The sequence below is a fragment of the Triticum dicoccoides genome, chromosome 7B (genome assembly GCF_002162155.2).
Source record: "Triticum dicoccoides isolate Atlit2015 ecotype Zavitan chromosome 7B, WEW_v2.0, whole genome shotgun sequence".
NCBI classification, from domain to species: domain Eukaryota; kingdom Viridiplantae; phylum Streptophyta; class Magnoliopsida; order Poales; family Poaceae; genus Triticum; species Triticum dicoccoides.
In genome coordinates this window covers 503,688,733-503,707,296 of record NC_041393.1, presented here as the reverse complement: position 1 = coordinate 503,707,296, position 18,564 = coordinate 503,688,733, and positions in this window count along the sequence as shown.

Below are 18,564 nucleotides of genomic sequence, written 5' to 3'. Positions count from 1 at the left end.
TTATACAAAACATTATTAAAATAGAGAGCATTTTTATAATTACATAATTTAAAAAAAATCATGAACGCCTTAAAAAAAGACATGACCACTTTTCTAATATTAAATTTTTTTTTTGAAAATTGTTCATAACCTATTCTTTAAATAAGTTAATAAATTGTTGTAACTACATAAATATTTTTTTAATTATTTTTTTACAATTTAGATACAGGTATGGAAAAATATATAAGGAAGCCAAAAACAAGAAACGAGAAAAAAACTAACCAAAGGAGGATGTACAACGCATACAAGAAGCCGAACAGAGTCGACCCAAAATCTACCGCATGTGCGTTTTCTCGACTAATCATCACAATGATTGAGAATAAGAACTCTTCCCCTGGACCCCCGAGAGGCTGAGATTGCCTCTCTTGTGTACATGCATGCAATGCCAATGTGTGTCGCTCTGGCGCTCCGACTTTACACCTTTCCCACCATACCACCATTATGAGAGCCCACTAACGGTTGTTGGCCCCATATCATCCCAGCCCACGACCAGAGTGAGCATGCCGCTTGCTTTTGTCAGTTCTTCCTATTGTTTTCATTGCTCCATGGATAATTGTAGGGAAGTGTTTAGAAACGGCGCACCGGCCGAACCGTTCCGCCGGTTCACACGCCACGCTGGCAAACGTGCCCGCGCATCCCCGCCTCCTTCCTTGCGCGCCTTCACCCCCTACCTTCAGCCTACGTGCGCGCACCTCCCCTCCCCCGAGCTGCGACTGGACCTTCACGAACTCCATCGCCGGCGGCCAGGCGCTCCCTCGCCGGCCGTCATGGCTGCCTGCTGCGATGCCAGATCCATCCTCAACCTACAGCCTTCAAGGGCGCGCATCCCCTCCCCTCCTCCTCCTCCCGGGCAGCGACTGGGCCACCACAAGCTCCATCGCCGGCGGCCAGGGCGCTCCCTCGCCGCCCGCCATAACTGCCTGCCCGCCATGCCCGGATCCACCGCGTATAGAAGTGTTGCAACCGTCACCTAAAAAAGCTTCAACGGCCATTCAAAAAAGCTTCAACCATAGACATAGAAAGCTTCAATGGCACTGCACAACAAGGGGAAGCTGCAACCATAGTTGAATTTTGCTACTACCGGCGAAGCTTTTTGCTACATCCATCAGGCGGAGCTCGGACCTCGCGACGACGACAACGATGTTTTGCTGCAACCGTAGCAGGATTTTGCTACAACTAGCATCGTTTTTTGCTACAACCGGCATAATGTTTTGCTACATCCATCATGGCCGAGCTGCGACCCGCGACGACGACGACGGCTTTTTGTTACAACTGTCATAGGTATTTGCTACGTCCGGCAACGGGCTTTGTTACATCCGTTTATTTTTTAGAATGCAAATGTTCGCTACAACCCATTCTTTTTTGTTGCAACCATGTCTCCATTTTGCTACGACCAACAACGAAAAATGCTACAACGGCCAATTATATTTGCTGGAACCAGTCAATCATCAGCGAGGCGGAGCTGCATCCATGGCGTGCGCAGGCGGGATCCATCCATGGCGAGCGCGGACGGCGAAGCTGCATCCATGGCGAGCGCGGCCAGCGGAGCTGCATCCATGGCGAGCGCGGCCAGAGGAGCTACATCCATGGCGAGCGCGGATCTCCGACGAGCGCGGGCGGCGGAGCTGCATCCATGGCGACCGTTGTTCTTGGGCAAACGCAGAAGGCCGCCGAGGGCGCCCACCGGCGACGAGGGAACGCCGCGGTGGTGCTTCAAGCTCGGCCGTTTTCTCGCGCGGTATGGCGTGGTCTCGGCGGCGCTCGGGGGGAGGAGACAACGTTTCTGCGAGAGGAAGAAGGGAGCTGAGCGAATCGTTTTTTTACCTAGATCTGACGGTCTCCGTGATTTGATCTGACGGCCCGCGCGCGACCGGACGAAATGTTGGGCCGGTGCGCCGGCGCATTTCACTGCCAATTATATCTAATGGGCATGGGAATGTGGAGAGGTTCTGGCCGATGGATATCTTCACATGTGAGCAATGAACGGGCTTCTGGATATGTGCGTGGATCTGGATGAGATATTCCCGTCCAACCCGCCACATTGCTATCTTGATGGAGAAGCACAAGAGACATAAGTTTGGACCGGTTGAAGAAAAGAATAACTAACATAAAAGTGGGTGGAAGAGAAAATAGGGAGATTGTATTGGACTTTGGAAGGAGCAATTGTCGTCTCTCTCCTCCGAAAGTTCATAAGCACGGAGAAATTTAAACTTTTTACAGTAGATAAATTCAAACTTCAAAGTGACAAAATGGCTCTTTTTGATTCCAAATACCACATGAGGGTTTATTTGGAGTATTATAATTCAATTCAATTTATTTAGGTGGACAATGAATCATCTAAGACAAAATTCCATTAATCTAGAGAAAATGAGTTAGACTAGAGTATACCGAAACAATCCTCTAGAAAGATGTGTGTGGCTTGGTAGAAAGTCCCTCCACTTTTCATCTGAGATCTCCAGCGGAAACTCGCAGGGGCACGCACCTGCCTAGTTGTCTCTGTCGCCTGATTGCCTCACGATCTGCAAAATCATTGGATTCCGCACGAGGGCATAACAAGTTTTAAGTTTCAGTTTCAGAAACTTATGATTTTTGTCGGTTGCAGGTCCTGAAACTTTTCGAGTTTGTAGGTCACCCATACAAAGATTTAGAAGTCAAAACTTACCCAAGTTTTAAAAGCTCTTCAAACCATATTTAGAATGGATCTCATTTGAAAGCCTTCGTCACTAGAAACACGAATGTGCAAAAGAAACTTAATTTGAACTTTCTTAAAAAGATAGGAATGACCGAAACTCGAAAGCCAAACAAAAAGGGGATGTGCTACCCGGAGAGAGACTTGTGTGAGATCTCACATTTGGTGAGATCAATGAGATCGTTTAAAGAAAACAGGTTCAAACATTCTCAATTTCTTTTAAGACACACATCAATGTTTGATATATAACCTCAAAAGGTTTCAGTTCATAATTCAACTTACATTAATAGAAACAAAAAAGATAAAATCGCATGTGAGTAGTGTCAAAGTACTATTCACCCAAAGATGCCACTATTCACAGTCGAATTTTTCTTTTTTTATCTCTAAATGTACATCGAGTTTTGAGCAGATTTTTTTAGTTGTAGACATACCCCAATCCACATATGTGTTATCAAATAATTTTAGATTATTTCAAAATGTCGAAATATGAATTTTTGGGGTTCATCTAATGATCTCACCTAATATAAGATTTCATACAAGTCTTCCCCGCGCCACCCGCCGTTGCGTGCTAGAAATCTCCTAATCTGGTGGATGGACCTAATTTATCTCCGAAACTCTGTGAGAACAATAAATTCATGCACTAGTAGAGTAGCAGTGCTGCCAAAGCGGATAGACAAAGGTGGAACATCACAAATTCACAATGCACGCCAATTCACCATCGTATTTGGGTATACCAATTCACCATCGTAAGCTAACAAATAGAGAATGGAAGTGTATTGAGGACCGATTTGAAAATAAACTGAGTTGCTGGAAGGGCAAAATGATGTCATATGGGGGCCGATTAATTCTCATTAATTGGGTACTCATGAGCATGCTCGTGTTTCTCTTGTCTTTTTTCGAGGTAGCAATTGGAGTTCGGAAAAACTGTACTTCTATCGATCCCGCTTCTTCTAGCAGAGTGATGACCTGAAGAGAAAGTATAGATTCGCTAAATGGGATATTATTTGTCGACCGAAAGACCAAGGGGGTCTAGGTATCGAAAATCTTGAGGTTCAGAACAGATGTCTTCTCAGCAAGTGGTTGTATAAGCTATCTGTAGAGACGGAGGCCACATGGGCGCAGATTCTGCGTAATAAGTAGCTTCGCTCCAAAACTTTGTCCTAGGTGACAGTTAGGCCGACGGACTCACCTTTTCGGAAAGGACCGATGAGAGTTAAATCAGTCCTTTTCAACAGGACAAAGTTTATAGTCGGAAACGGTACCTCTACGAGATTTTGGGAGGATACATGGCTAGGGGAAACACCCCTCGTGCTTCAATACCCTTCCCTTTATAGCATTGTTCAACGAAGAGACGCTTTCGTTGCGACGGTACTTCAGTCCACTCCTCTTAATATCCACTTTAGGAGAACACTAGTCAGAATCCGTTGGGAAGCTTGGCTCCATCTTGTGACACTGATGAATGTGCAACTTTCTCAATGACCAGACCAGTTGTGTTGGAAGCTAACTAGGAATGGAGAGTTTACGGTTAAATCCATGTATCTGGATCTTATCAACTCTAGCTCTATCCCTAGTTCAAAACATGTTTGAAATGTCAAAGTACCTTTGAGAGTTAAAGTGTTTATGTGGTTTGTACACAAACAAGTCGTTTTAACTAAGGACAATTTGACAAAATGCAACTGGACTGGATCTACAAGATGTAGTTTTTGTGACCTTGATGAATCCATCAAACACCTCTTTCTTGACTGCCCGATGGCGAAAATTTTATGACGGACTGTTCATATAGATTTTAATATTACTCCTCTGTCGTGGAAATATCACGTCAGATGTCCTTGTGAAAGGACTTAGTCGTGGAGCCATCGCGACGGGTTAGCTTGAAGGGGTTAAACTGGACAAAGGACACGAGAGTTTTATACTAGTTCGGCCCCTTACGATGAAGGTAAAAGCCTATGTCTAGTTGTGATGGAATTATTGGGGTTTCGATTACCAGGGAGCAAACACGCTATGCCTGGCTTTCGAGTTGTTGTTTCTTGTCCCTGAACCGCCGCCGGGTCGTCCCTTTATATACACAGGTTGACGCCTGGCCGGTTTACAGAGTTCCAAGGTCGACTCATACAAGTGTCTGGCTCGGTCTCTGCCTTCCTAACTTACAATACAAGTTATACAACTATGGCAGTTACAATTATGGGCCCTAATCCGCCTTTGGGCTTCATGCCTCTAAGCTTCATTAGTAAAGCACCATCTTCCTGGTCTTCATGGGCTTCAATGTAGTTGAGGGTGAACCGGCCCCTCCTGGGCGGTTTACACTCAGTAGTTGTATCGCCAACATTAGGTCCCAGGTTGACTTGAACCAGTTCATGTCAATCTTCAATATTTAGAAAAATTCCATGAACATCTTCTTACATTTCTCGTAAACCGCCATGATGTCTTCTCCTGTAAACTTTGGTAAACCGCCATGATGTCATCTTCCGAATATTGTAGTGAATCATCATGACGCCATCTCTGTATAAAAAGATTTCCTTCATTTAATTAATTCCCAAAAATCAAGGCAACAGCTGCGCCCCTTGCCGCTTCAGGCTCCTCGATTCTCGCGTCTGTCGCTTATCTTCTTGCCCCTTTATAAATAAGACCGAGGGGTCCTTCCATTTTCTCCCATTGCCTCTTCGCCTCGTCTTCCTCCTCGCGACCCGAAGAGCCCAAGCACCGCCACCGCCGTCGACCTTCAACTCTGCACCGACTAGGCCGCTGCATCACCCTGTTCGTACTAGAGATCCTGAGCTACTCCTCCGCCGCTGCATGGCCCTGGTAAGTACTCCCTTCCTTAACCCTAGATCCATTAGGGCTTCGTGTTCATTTGTGTTCGTCGATGTTCATCTTCTCCACTTTTCCTCTTGGCCTCTTACCGCACTTTAGCTAGACCTGATAGTTTCTTTCTGCGGTAGATCCATAGCTTTAGTCTGCCATTGTACATCATCTTGTTGTTCCTGGATAAATCCCCTCTAGACCTTCTCTGTTCTGCTTAACACCATTGTCGGACTCAGAAAAATTTCTTTACTGAACCATGGTAGATCCAAAATTATATCATCATTTTGTGAAACTTGTTTCTGCAACACTTAGTGAAATTCAGCTTCTGCTGCCTTCCCCATAGGCGGTTTAACTTGTAGAAAATCATAATCCGCCTGGTACCATTAGCCCTCACTTAAACCGCCATCCTGACTTGAGTAGCAATAGTCGGTTTAACATGTTTATATACCTTGATTAAATTCCCCGGTTTAACACCGGTTTGTGCACATCAACCTTGAGTCCTAAACCGGCCTTTGTACTTTTTCAGTTTTCCAAAATGACCAAGCAATTCTCCGCTTGCAACTGGTTCCTTCCCGGATCACAGAAACACAGCTGAATGGATATGTTTTAACTGGCGCTTTGGCCAAGAAAGATGTCCTTCATTGGCGAGTTCCTGGCTCTGAGTGCCCTCCAGTGCCTCAAGATGGAGAAGTGATTGTATTCATGCAGCATCTAGACCGGGGCTTTAGTCCTCCCGGTTCAAAAAATTTCCGGGATGTGCTTGCTAGTTTCCAACTCCATCCTCAAGACATTGGACCAAATTTTGTGTCCAATATATGCAACTTTCAAGTTTGCTGCGAAGTTTATCTTCAAGAAGAACCAACTGTTGAGCTCTATAGAGACTTTTTCCACTTAAACCGCCGAACCGAATTCTCTGACGGCCCCAATACTGAACTTGGCGGCGTATCAATTCAGAAGAGGAAGGAAGTTGATTTCCCTCATGCCAAACACCACAACAATCCAAAGGACTGGAATCAAACATGGTTCTACTGTCAGAACACCACGCCTGCTGATGAAAACCCTTTGCCGGGTTATCGTGCTCACCGGCTCAGCAATGGCCATCCACTGCCACCACAGCTCACAGCCAAAGAACGACATGCTTATGCACCTCAACTTGCTAAGCTCCGGACCCTTCTAGCAAATGGCTTAACCGGCATTGATCTTGTTCGATGCTGGGTTTCATGGGGTATCCTTCCCTTAAGCCGCCGCGCCAGTTTGATGCATGAGTATACCGGAAACATCAAAGACTCCCAACGGTTTCATGAGATAGAAATGACTGACGAGGAAGTCACTGAAGCCGTGAAGAAGATGTTGGATGAACCGATCGCTCAATGCAGCAAGACCGGATTGGCTCCTTTTTACACCTCCAACAAACCGCCAGCAGTAAGAAGTTTACCTTTCCTACCCTTATTGATCCGTCTCCGCTTTTAACATTGTTCTGATGATCCTTTGTTTGATTTTACAGGCCAAAGATTCTTTCTGGAAGAGGAAAGCTTCAGACAAACCGGTGAGGGCTCCTCGTGCAAAGAGCAAAGTCATAAAGAAAGCAGCCAAGAAGAAAACCACCGAGTCCTCTGATCCGCCCAAAGATGTTGATGAATCGGATCCAGAGGTAGAACTTGATTACCTTGGTTCATTTTTCATACACCTTATTGACAATGACTATTCCCAGGATGATGCGGAGGCCAGTCGTGCGGACCATGTAGAGGTAATCTCTCTTTCCTCCGATTCAGATCTTGTGCCGGTTCAAAGATTTCGCCGTGCAGTTCGGAAAGTAAAATACTCTCACCCTCTTGCTTATTTGGATCCGCAATTTTCTTTGAAGACATAACAAACTGAAGGTCGTCGCACAACCCGGCATAGTGGCCAGCAAGTCACTTCCTCCGGTTTACCGGATATACCAACCCGGAAGCATCGTCTAGAGGTTTCTTGTTCTCCCAAAAAATTATCCCTTGAAGGGTTGCTTCCGATACCCTCTTAATCCGTGTGATCCGAATTACCAGGTGTCTTCCAATTCTTCATCTAGCAGTTCATCAACCACTCAAATGCCTCCCCTCAAGACCGTCTGTGGATAAGTATATTGGCTTTTAACTTTGTCTTCTTGCGCCGGTTTACCAACTGACCTCTTGTTTTAGTATTACAGTGCCAAAGCCCGTCTGAGTAAGAAGGCAAAAACCACTGTCCCTACTGAAGAGGTTGAACCGGACAGAATTTCAAAAGGCGCTAATAGATATGCTGACATTGCCATTGATGATCCTGTGCCTCAAAGTCAGGATACCTATGTTGAACCGCCAGAAATCAACCCGGCCAGTCCGCATGCTGATCCTCCAAGCCCAGCCAAAGACAAAGGCGTGCCAAGCCCGGCCAGGGATACTGTCAATCCGCCAACCCCATCAAAAGGTAGCGATGATGATGTTGTTATCACTGGTCATGGTCACACTATCCCTGGAAACCCAGTTGCCTTGTCAAAGCATACTGCCAAGGAGGAATTCGCTGCTATGGGCAAGGGGAAAGGGAAGACAGATTTATCCAACTTCATTAACCTTAGCGCCGACGAGCTCCATTCCGGATTATTAAACCGCCTATACACAAGCCGGGATTATGAGGTCGGTTTGGTGAACTTAATGAAGGAACGCTATGAGGTAATCTTCAAAACACTTTTCATTTGCTTGTAATGTATATCAACTCCATTGTAGCCCCCAAGGGCCGGTTTATCTCTTGAGGACAAACCGGGTCTTCTAATATTAAGAATATTTCAACTGAGTAGTCCCCAAGGACCGGTTTATCTTAGCAAGGTGAACCGGGACTTTAAAGATCAAGAACATTTCAACTGAGTAGCCCCCAAGGGCCGGTTTACCTTAATAAGATGAACTGGGACTTTCTGTCCTTATTAAATGCCTTCACTTTGTACTTGACTGATCAATAGTGCATTAGCCCCCAAGTGCCAAGCTTAATACTTTGTTTTGAGCCTTGGGACTTTAAGATCTCCGTTTTAAGAAGCAATCCACATTAGCCCCCAAGTGCCAAGTGTATAACTTGTTATGTGCTTGGGACTTTGAGAGAAATTTTAACAGCTTCCTCTTCTAATTTTTGCAGACTGATATAAATACCAAAGAGTCTCAAATCGCCGATCTTCAAGAAAACATCAAGTCCCAGCAAGAAGAGACCTCTAAAGCCAAAGAAGAGCTAAAGGGCGCTTTGATAGCCATGGAACAATTGAAGGATGGCTTCAAAACTGAACGCACCAATTGGGAAACCGAAAAGGCTGCTTTGTTAAAGCGGGCTGAAGACGGCGAAGCAGCTCTTAAACCGGTGGAGGAAGAGCTGACTAGAGTGAAACAGCAAGTGAACGCCATGATAGCTGCAATTTTTGGTAAGTACTTTATAATAGCCTGTTCTGAAGTATCTTCAACTCCACCGGTTTAACATTAAGTTCTTAAACCGTTGCAGGTAATCGCATTGCTCATCTAGGCGCAAATATGCGGATGAAGTTGAAGGCGGCTTACACATTGATTGAGCAACTATATACTAGTGCACAACGAGTCATCTATGCAGCTTCGTACAACAAATCGGCACCAACCTTGATCAAGGATACTTTGGCCAGGCTCTCTATGACTCCTGCTCAGATAGAGGAGTTGAAGCGATCTACTGCCAGGGCTGGTGCTTTGTTAGCATTGACTCGTGCCAAATCATGGATAGCTGACCTGGATCCAGTTGATATCGCCAAGGGCTATCCGGATGAACAAGAAAATGGATCAGCATTTGATAATGAAGCCCTTAAAGCCCTGACTAAGGAGATGCGTCCAGTAGCAAGTCAATTGGCTGAAGAGGTGAACTTGACTTCTCATCGGTCCTTCTATGATGCCAACAACCATCGAGTTGACACTGCTGTGAAGGAAGTGCAGAATCTTATTCCGCCAATTCGTAAGCACACTTATGCCCCTGACGTTGAACCGTCGAATCTTATAAGTGAAGAGGCTGTCTTTCAAGCTTTAACCCAGATTGACTGGACCACCGTTGACTTCCAGCCATTGGGTGGGGAGGAGGAGGTTGAACCGACGCCTGAGGATCCATCAACATCACGTCAACCTGGCGATGAGTCTTGATCCGGCAATCTGGTTATTGTCACAGACTTTGTTCTGTGGAAAAACAATCATTATTTTGGGCCTCAAAGCGCCTTGTAATAGGCTAGTTAAAATACTTTGATCTGTGGCGCTGATGCATGACTTTGTTGATCCGCCATGATATTTGTTGTGCTTGATTATACTTTGATAATTTCATGCGATTCTGATGTCTGCATAAAAAGAATTGTCTGGGCGGTTTACTGCCAGACGGGTCATAATGCCCAAAACAAAGCCTGGTTGATTACCAAGGCTGAATAAATAGTAAAATGTGAAATAGATCATACCTGTGATATTAAATCACTTAGTTGGTTTACCAAATTTGATAGTAGTAAGGGTGAAAACCCAAATCTTGAGTATTGATAACTCCCACCATGCAATGCTGGTGTGTAATAAGTCATGCCGGGTTACGATGAACACCAGATGATCAAACTGGCGACATGTAGTCAAAGCCAGACCGGGTTTTGTAACACCGGTTTGATAATTAATATGGTCAGACAACTTGTAGTTGAAAGCCAAGCCGGGTTAACAAACACCAGGTTATTATAACGACTGAAAAGCCATACCGGGTCAACTGACACCGGTTTAACATAAATTTTAACAGAAGGGGAAAAACTTGGCAAAAAGCAAATAAAACCATGTAGTCGAGGCTTTTCAAGGGCTGCCAGGCCCAAATTCGAGGCTTTTCATGGGCTGCCAGGCCGCTGAGTTAAACCATTTTGCAAAGCCTTTTAAGATGGACCTCTAACTAACCAATCGTCGTTTTAACTTTGACAAGTTCAGGGTCTGTATAAGATTGACCTGTCAAACGTTCGGCGGGTCGTGCCAGGATTACGTGGATAGGAGTGGCTTACTTGATGAAGGCAGGTTAACCCGGGGTTTTAGGTGAATACACCAGGCTTCCAAGCCGTGCTTGATAGCATATTACAAGGGTCCTTTCAAACTCTTTGTTGCAGTGCACAAAGAGCCCCCAAGTAACTTTGTGAGCTGTGCTCAATGGGTGCCTATGTTTGAGCTGTGCATAGCATCTAGACTCTCTTTGGCCCCTTGGATGTGAAGCTCCCAAGCTGTAATGTGGCATGATAGCCGGTTTAACAGGTAGTACTCCGCTTTATCAGCTGAAGCCCCCATATAACCAAAAGATATTTGAGGAAAATAGCAGAGACCCTGCTTATAGCAAGGATGCCGGTTTATTATATTGATTATAGTATATACATCGTCAAAATATGTACATAAGAGAAGCTATGGCTCAAGTGTAGTAAGGCCGAAGGAGAGCTATGTTCCATGGCCGCCGGGTCTCCTCCTCAGAACTGCATGAGTTGTCTCGAACGTCAATGAGGTAGTATGATCCGTTGTGTAGATTCTTGCTGACCACAAAGGGCCCTTCCCAAGGTGGGGATAACTTATGCATATTGGTCTGATCATGGATGAGCTGGAGCACCAAGTCGCCTTCTTGAAAGGTTCTTGTTTTAACCCGGCGGCTGTGATAACGCCGCAGGTCTTGCTGATAAACCACCGAATGAGCCAAAGCCATGTCCCGTTTTTCATCTAACAGGTCCAACGCCTCCTGGCGTGCTTGCTCATTGTCCGCTTCAACATAATTGGCAACCCGGGGTGAATCATGACGAATATCACTTGGGAGGACCGCCTCTGCCCCGTAAACCATGAAGAAAGGTGTGTAACCCATTGATTTGTTGGGGGTGGTGTTGATGCTCTATAACACAGAAGGTAATTCTTCCACCCAACAACCCGGCGTCCGCTTTAAAGGAACCATGAGCCGGGGCTTGATACCCTTCAAGATTTCTTGATTGGCTCTCTCAGCTTGACCATTGGACTGGGGGTGCGCCACGGATGCTATATCCAGCCAGATGTGCTCTCTCTGATAGAAGTCCTCCATCTCACCTTTAGAAAGATTTGTGCCATTATCCGTGATGATGCTATGTGGAAAGCCAAAGCAGAATATAATCTTCTTGAGAAATTGAACCGCCGTAGCTGCGTCACATTTGCTTACGGGCTCCGCTTCAACCCATTTAGTGAACTTGTCAACCGCCACCAACAGGTGGGTATTTTTATCCTTGGAGCGCTTAAAAGGTCCCACCATATCAAGCCCCCAGGTAGCAAACGGCCAAATTATGGGAATCATCCATAGCTCTTGAGCCGGAACATGAGCTCGGCGTGAAAACTTCTGACAAGCGTCACACTGCTTTACCAGATCCTCAGCATCAGCATGAGCTGTCAACCAATAGAACCCATGACGAAAAGCTTTAGCCACCAGGGACTTTGAACCGGCATGGTGACCACAATCCCCTTCATGGATTTCCCGTAGAATCTCTTGGCCTTCTTCAGGAGAAACACAATGCTGGAATACGCCTGAAACGCTGCAGTGGTGTAACTCGCCATTATGAATAACCATGGATTTTGATCGCCGGACTATCTGTCTGGCTAGGACCTCATCGTCTGGTAGCTCGCCCCGGTTCATATACGCCAAATATGGAACAATCCAATCTGGAATTACATGTAAAGTGGCTATCAATTGGGCCTCCGGATCAAGAACAGCTAAATCCTCCTCTGTAGGCAATTTAACAGACGGGTTATGCAAGATATCTAAAAAGGTATTAGGTGGTACCGGTTTACGCTGAGATCCAAGCCGGCTTAAAGCATCTGCTGCTTCATTTTTGCCCCGGTCAATGTGCTCAACCTGATAACCTTTAAAGTGACCCACCACATTATCCACCTCACGTATGTAAGCCGCCATGAGTGGATCCTTAGAATCCCAAGTGCCAGGAACTTGTTGGGCCACCAGATCAGAATCTCCAAAGCATCATACTCGGCTTAAATTCATTTCCTAGGCTACACGGAGACCGTGGAGTAATGCTTCATACTCAGCTGCATTGTTAGTACAAGGAAACATTAAGCGGAGAACATAACGAATTTTATCACCTCGAGGGGAAGTAAGGACAACTCCAGCCCCCGAGCCCTCCAATTGCATGGATCCACCAAAGCGAATAGTCCAGTATGTGTTATCCGGTTTGTCCTCTGGTGCCTGTAACTCGGTCCAATCATTGATGAAGTCAACAAGCGCCTGAGATTTGATGGCCGTTCAAGGCATATACTTCAATCCATGTGGACCAAGCTCAATTGCCCACTTTGCAACCCGGCCAGTTGCTTCCCGGTTCTGAATTATATCGCCCAAGGGAGCAGAGCTGACCACCGTGATGGGATGGCCTTGAAAGTATTGTTTGAGCTTCCGACTCGCCATAAAAACCCCATATACCAGCTCTCTGCCAATGCGGATATCGTTGTTTTGACTCGATAAGCACTTCACTGATATAGTAAACCGATCATTTTCCTTTCCAGCCTCCTTGCGCTCAACCACAATTGCCACACTAACAGCACGGGAATTAGCAGCCACGTACAATGACAAGGGCTCCTTGTCAACTGGAGCAGCAAGGACCAGCGGTTCAACCAATTGCCGCTTCAAGTCTTCAAACGCTGCATCAGCCGCATCACTCCAGACAAAAGTGTCTGTTTTCTTCAACATCTGATATAGAGGGATCGCCTTCTCTCCCAAGCGGCTAATAAACCGGCTTAGAGCTGCAATTCGACCTGCCAGGCGCTGAACATCATTAATACACGCCGGTTTAGCCAAAGATGTAATCGCCTTGATCTTTTCCGGATTAGCTTCAATGCCACGGTTGGACACCAGAAAGCCTAGAAGCTTGCCTGCCGGAACACCAAAAACACACTTGTCCGGATTAACCATCATTTGATAAACCCAAAGATTGTCAAAGGTCTCCTTGAGATCATCTATCAATGTCTCCTTCCTGGATTTTACTACAATGTCATCCACATATGCATGAACATTGCGCCCAATCTGAGTGTGAAGACAATTCTGCACACAGCGCTGATAAGTTGCGTGTGCACTCTTGAGCCCAAAGGGCATAGAAACATAGCAGAAGGCTCCAAAGGGAGTGATGAAGGTTGTCTTCTCCTGGTCCTTAACTGCCATTTTGATCAGATGATAACCTAAATAAGCATCCAAGAGACTCAAACGCTCACAACCCGTCGTCGCATCAATAATCTGATCAATACGCGGGAGAGCAAAAGGATCTGCCGGACAAGCCTTGTTCAAATCTGTGTAGTCCACACACATGCGCCAAGTGCCGTTTTTCTGAAGGACTAGCACCGGATTAGCCAACCACTCAGGGTGAAACACTTCGATGATAAAACCAGCAGCCAATAGCCGGCTACTTCCTCACCGATTGCTTTGCGTCTTTCCTCGTTAAAGCAGCGAAGAAACTGCTTGACAGGTTTAAACTTGGGATCAATATTGAGAGTGTGCTCAGCGAGTTCCCTCGGTACACCTGGCATGTCAGAAGGTTTCCATGCAAAAATGTCCCGGTTATCACGGATGAACTCGATGAGCGTGCTTTCCTATTTCGAATCCAGATTGGTGCTGATGCTAAACTGCTTGGATGAATCACCGGGAACAAAATCAACAAGTTTAGTTTCATCTGCCGGTTTGAACTTCAGGGTCGGGTCATGCTCAGTGGTGGGCTTCTTCAGAGGGGTCATGTCTACTGGATCAACATTGTCCTTATAGAACTTCAACTCCTCTGTAGCACAAACTGATTCAGCATAGGCCGCATCACCTTCCTGGCAATCCAAAGCGATCTTACGACTTCCATGGACTGTGATGGTCCCCTTATGACCCGGCATCTTGAGCTGCAAATAAATATAACAGGGCCTCGCCATGAACTTTGCATAAGCCGGCCGTCCAAACAGTGCATGATATGGGCTCTGGATTTTCACCACTTCAAAGGTCAATGTTTCAGACCTGGAATCGTGCTCATCCCCAAACACAACCTCCAAAGCGATCTTGCCAATAGGATATGCCGATTTACCCGGTACTACACCATGAAAAACAGTGTTCAACGGTTTAAGACTATTTTCTGTCAACCCCATGCGACGGAAGGTCTCATAGTACAGGATGTTGATACTGCTCCCTCCGTCCATCAGTACTTTGGTAAACTTATATCCTACCACCTAAGGTGCCACCACTAAAGCCAGGTGACCCGGATTATCAACTCGGGGCGGATTATCCTCTCTGCTCCACACAATGGGCTGCTCGGACCACCGCAAGTAACGTGGTACTGCCGATTCAACAGCATTAACTGCCCTCTTGTGAAGCTTCTGATCACGCTTGCACAAGCTAGTAGTGAACACATGATACTGCCCACCATTCAACTGCTTTGGGTGACTTTGAAAACCTGATTGCTGATGATTCCCCTGATTATTCTGTTGGCTATTGCCACCTTGATTGTTCTGGTTGCCCTGATTATTCTGAAATCCAGAGTTTGAACCGCCGCCACCATGAAAACCTAGACCTGAACCGCCTGACGGACCCTGATCATACCGGAAGAGATCAGAGTTTTTGAACTCCTTCATGATGAAACAATCCTTCCAAAGATGTGTTGCTGGAGCCTCCTTGGTCCCATGCTTTGGGCAGGGCTGGTTTAACAGTCGTTCCAGATTCATACCGCCACCGTGCTGGGGCGGTTTACCTTTATGACGCTGCATATTAGTGTTAGCCACAAAATCTGAATTATCTGCTTTGCACTTACCATTATTCCCATGGCCCCCTTGGTTGTGCTGCTGTCCCTTTGCACCGTCGTTCTTCTTTCCCTTCTCCGGTTTCTCCTCATCAGAATCGGGATCCTTGGTATTATCAGAATCGGCATATTTGACCAAGGCTGCCATAAGGGTTCCCATGTCGTTGTAGTGACGCTTGAGCCATCCCAACTTCATCTTTAATGACTTAAACCGGCAGTTACTCTCCAGTGTTATGATTGCTTGGCCAACATTAATCCGGTCCGACGAATGCAAAACTTCTGAAACCCGGCGCACCCAATGAGTTGTTGACTCGTTCTCTCCTTGAACACACGCATCCAGATCCACAATGGACATAGGTTTTTTGCATGTATCCTTGAAATTTGCTATAAACCGGGCCTTCAATTGGTCCCATGACTCGATGGATTTAGCTGGCAGGTTCTTCAACCATGCACGGGCCATCCCTTCCAACATCATTGTGAAGTATTTTGCACAAGCCGCTTCATCCACATCTAGCATCTCCATCGCCATCTCATAAATTTCAACCCACGCCTCAGGTGGTTGATCGGCGGTATAATTAGGCACCTTACGTGGACCCTTGAAATCCTTGGGCAGTCGCACATTACGGAGAGCCGGAATGAGACACGGCACTCCCCAGGAACTGAAGGCAAGCCCGGTGCATCGGTCTACTGACACTGCTGGCTGAACCGGGGCGGGTTGATAATGACCCGCATATTGTGCTACTAAAGCGGCCTCCCTTCGTGCTCTGCCATTATCCACCACGTCATGAGCATTTACTTCACCGCGCGCCGGATTGGTTCCTTGAGGGACATTACAGCGCCGCACACTGCTGGACACCTCCGGTTCATCTATGTGCATGCTATAGCTTTTGCTCGGACGGGGGGTCGTGTGAATCCTGTCTCGGCTATATTAGTAAGCATGCTGCTGCACCATAGCAGTCTGAAGAAGATCCCTGGCCCGCCGTGTCTCAACAGCCGCTGGCAATTCACCCTCCATCGGAATAGTTGCCAGCTGGGATGCCGCTGCTATCATGTTACCCAAAGGGGTAGAGAAGTGACCCGGTGGGGGTGTTGTATATCGCGGCGGGTTGTCTGTTCGTCGGGGCGGACCCATCACCTGAGTTTGATCCGGCGCTCCGGTCCTCGGCACGATAGTCCAGTTTACTGCTACCGGGTTGCTGGTTCCTGCCCCTGGCGTACTGAAGAGGTTCATTGCATTATAATCCGCCGGCAAGCGAGACTGATGTCTCCTCCTCAATACTTCATTCGAGGCGTTTTGATCCAGCAAAAGTCGATAATTCTCGGCCTGAATCCTCTGCGCCTGGGCATCTAAAGCGGCCCATTCCTCAGCCATCCTGGTCTCCTCAGCCGCCAAGTCCTCCTTGGCCTGTGTTATTTGATCCCGTAGCTTAGTGACCTCTGCGTTATGCCGATCTTGAGTCTCCGGGGTAGCTGTTGTGGCCAATAACGTCATCCAGGCGTCCAACAAACCGGACAAAACTTGAGCCTGCCGGCGCGCGGGGCCTCCTGCCCCAGCTGCTGGTCCGGAACCCAATGCCGCCGCAGTAGAATTTTGCAAGGTTGGCTGTGTACCGGCCATGAAGATTGCCACTCGGTTTGGCGGTTCAAGAAATTCCGGAATACTAGTGCCATCGGAATACCCTTCGAACACACCGTCATGAACTTGGTACAGTGACTCGGTTTCGCCGGTGGATGACTCGCCATCGGAATAAACGGTCGTCTCACCTTCGGACACCGGTTTAGATCCGATCCCATGGATACATCCTATGAACGCACGCTTCATGGCGGGCTAAATCCGGGCGGGATTTGCACGCTGAGCCATCTCGACGAGGTCGGTGCAGATGTCCGTCTCAGGGCCCGGTTCGCCGATCTTGCCGATGATGACGTGAATTCCTCCGAAGGGGACTCGGTACCCGTACTCGATTGAGCCGGCGTCGGAGCCCCAGCCTGCGTCGTCGATGTAGAGCTTGCCGCGACGACTCTTGGTCATCCGGCCAACTGCGTACCCTTTGAGTCCTTCAAAGTTGCCCTTCAAGAATTCGAAACCATCGTGCGATAGCCCCACGGTGGGCGCCAACTGTCTTGGAAATATCACGTCAGATGTCCTCGTGAAATGACTTAGTCGTGGAGCCACCGCGACGGGTTAGCTTGAAGGGGTTAAACCGGACAAAGGACACGAGGGTTTTATACTAGTTCGGCCCCTTACGAAGAAGGTAAAAGCCTACGTCTAGTTGTGATGGAATTATTGGGGTTTCGATTACCAGGGAGCAAACACGCTATGCCTAGCTTTCGAGTTGTTGTTTCTTGTCCCTGAACCGTTGCCGGGTCGTCCCTTTATATACACAGGTTGACGCCCGACCGGTTTACAGATGCCAAGGCTGACTCATACAAGTGTCCGGCTCGGTCTCTGCCTTCCTAACTTACAATACAAGTTATACAACTATGGCGGTTTACAATTATGGGCCCTAATCCGCCTTTGGGCTTCAGGCCTCTAAGCTTCATTAGTAAAGCACCATCTTCCTGGTCTTCATGGGCTTCAATGTAGTTAAGGGTGAACCGACCCCTCCTCGGCGGTTTACACTCAGTAGTTGTATCCCCAACATCCTCCGAATAATATCAACATGTTATTTGGGACATGGCTTGACGGGATAGATTCCGAAACAGCGAGACACATTCGTGTAGGAGTATGTGCTTTACTACGGGCAGTCTGAAACTGCAGAAATGATTTGGTTTTTAACAGAACAACAAATGCTCATTTTTTGCAGGTTATCTTCCAAGCCACTGCGTTGATCCGTATGTGGTTGCTACTCACTCCGACGGAGGCCAGGAAGCGTTTGGTTACTGGATCTATCCGATGGAAGACGGTAGCTCGGGCTATTTTCAATCGGTTTGGATGGCGGTCATGTAATAAGATAGACAATTAGTTTTCCTATCTTTTTTTTGCCAGCCGGTTGTGACTTTACTTTTATCCTTCTGCTCTTTGTGAGCTTTTTTGGTTCGTTCGTTTGAGACTTCAAGACCTATGTTGAACTTATTTGCTTTTTAATAAATGTGATCATATGCATCGCTCTGATGCAGAGGCCGGGATCTCCCTTTTTGAAAGAAAAAAACAAATTCACAATGCACGCATATCCTAGAGATCGTACTAGTACTATACACACTTTCTATCAGCAGGCCCCGTGCCATGGAGATGTCCCGCTAGGCCGCTACTGCGGCTCGCTTT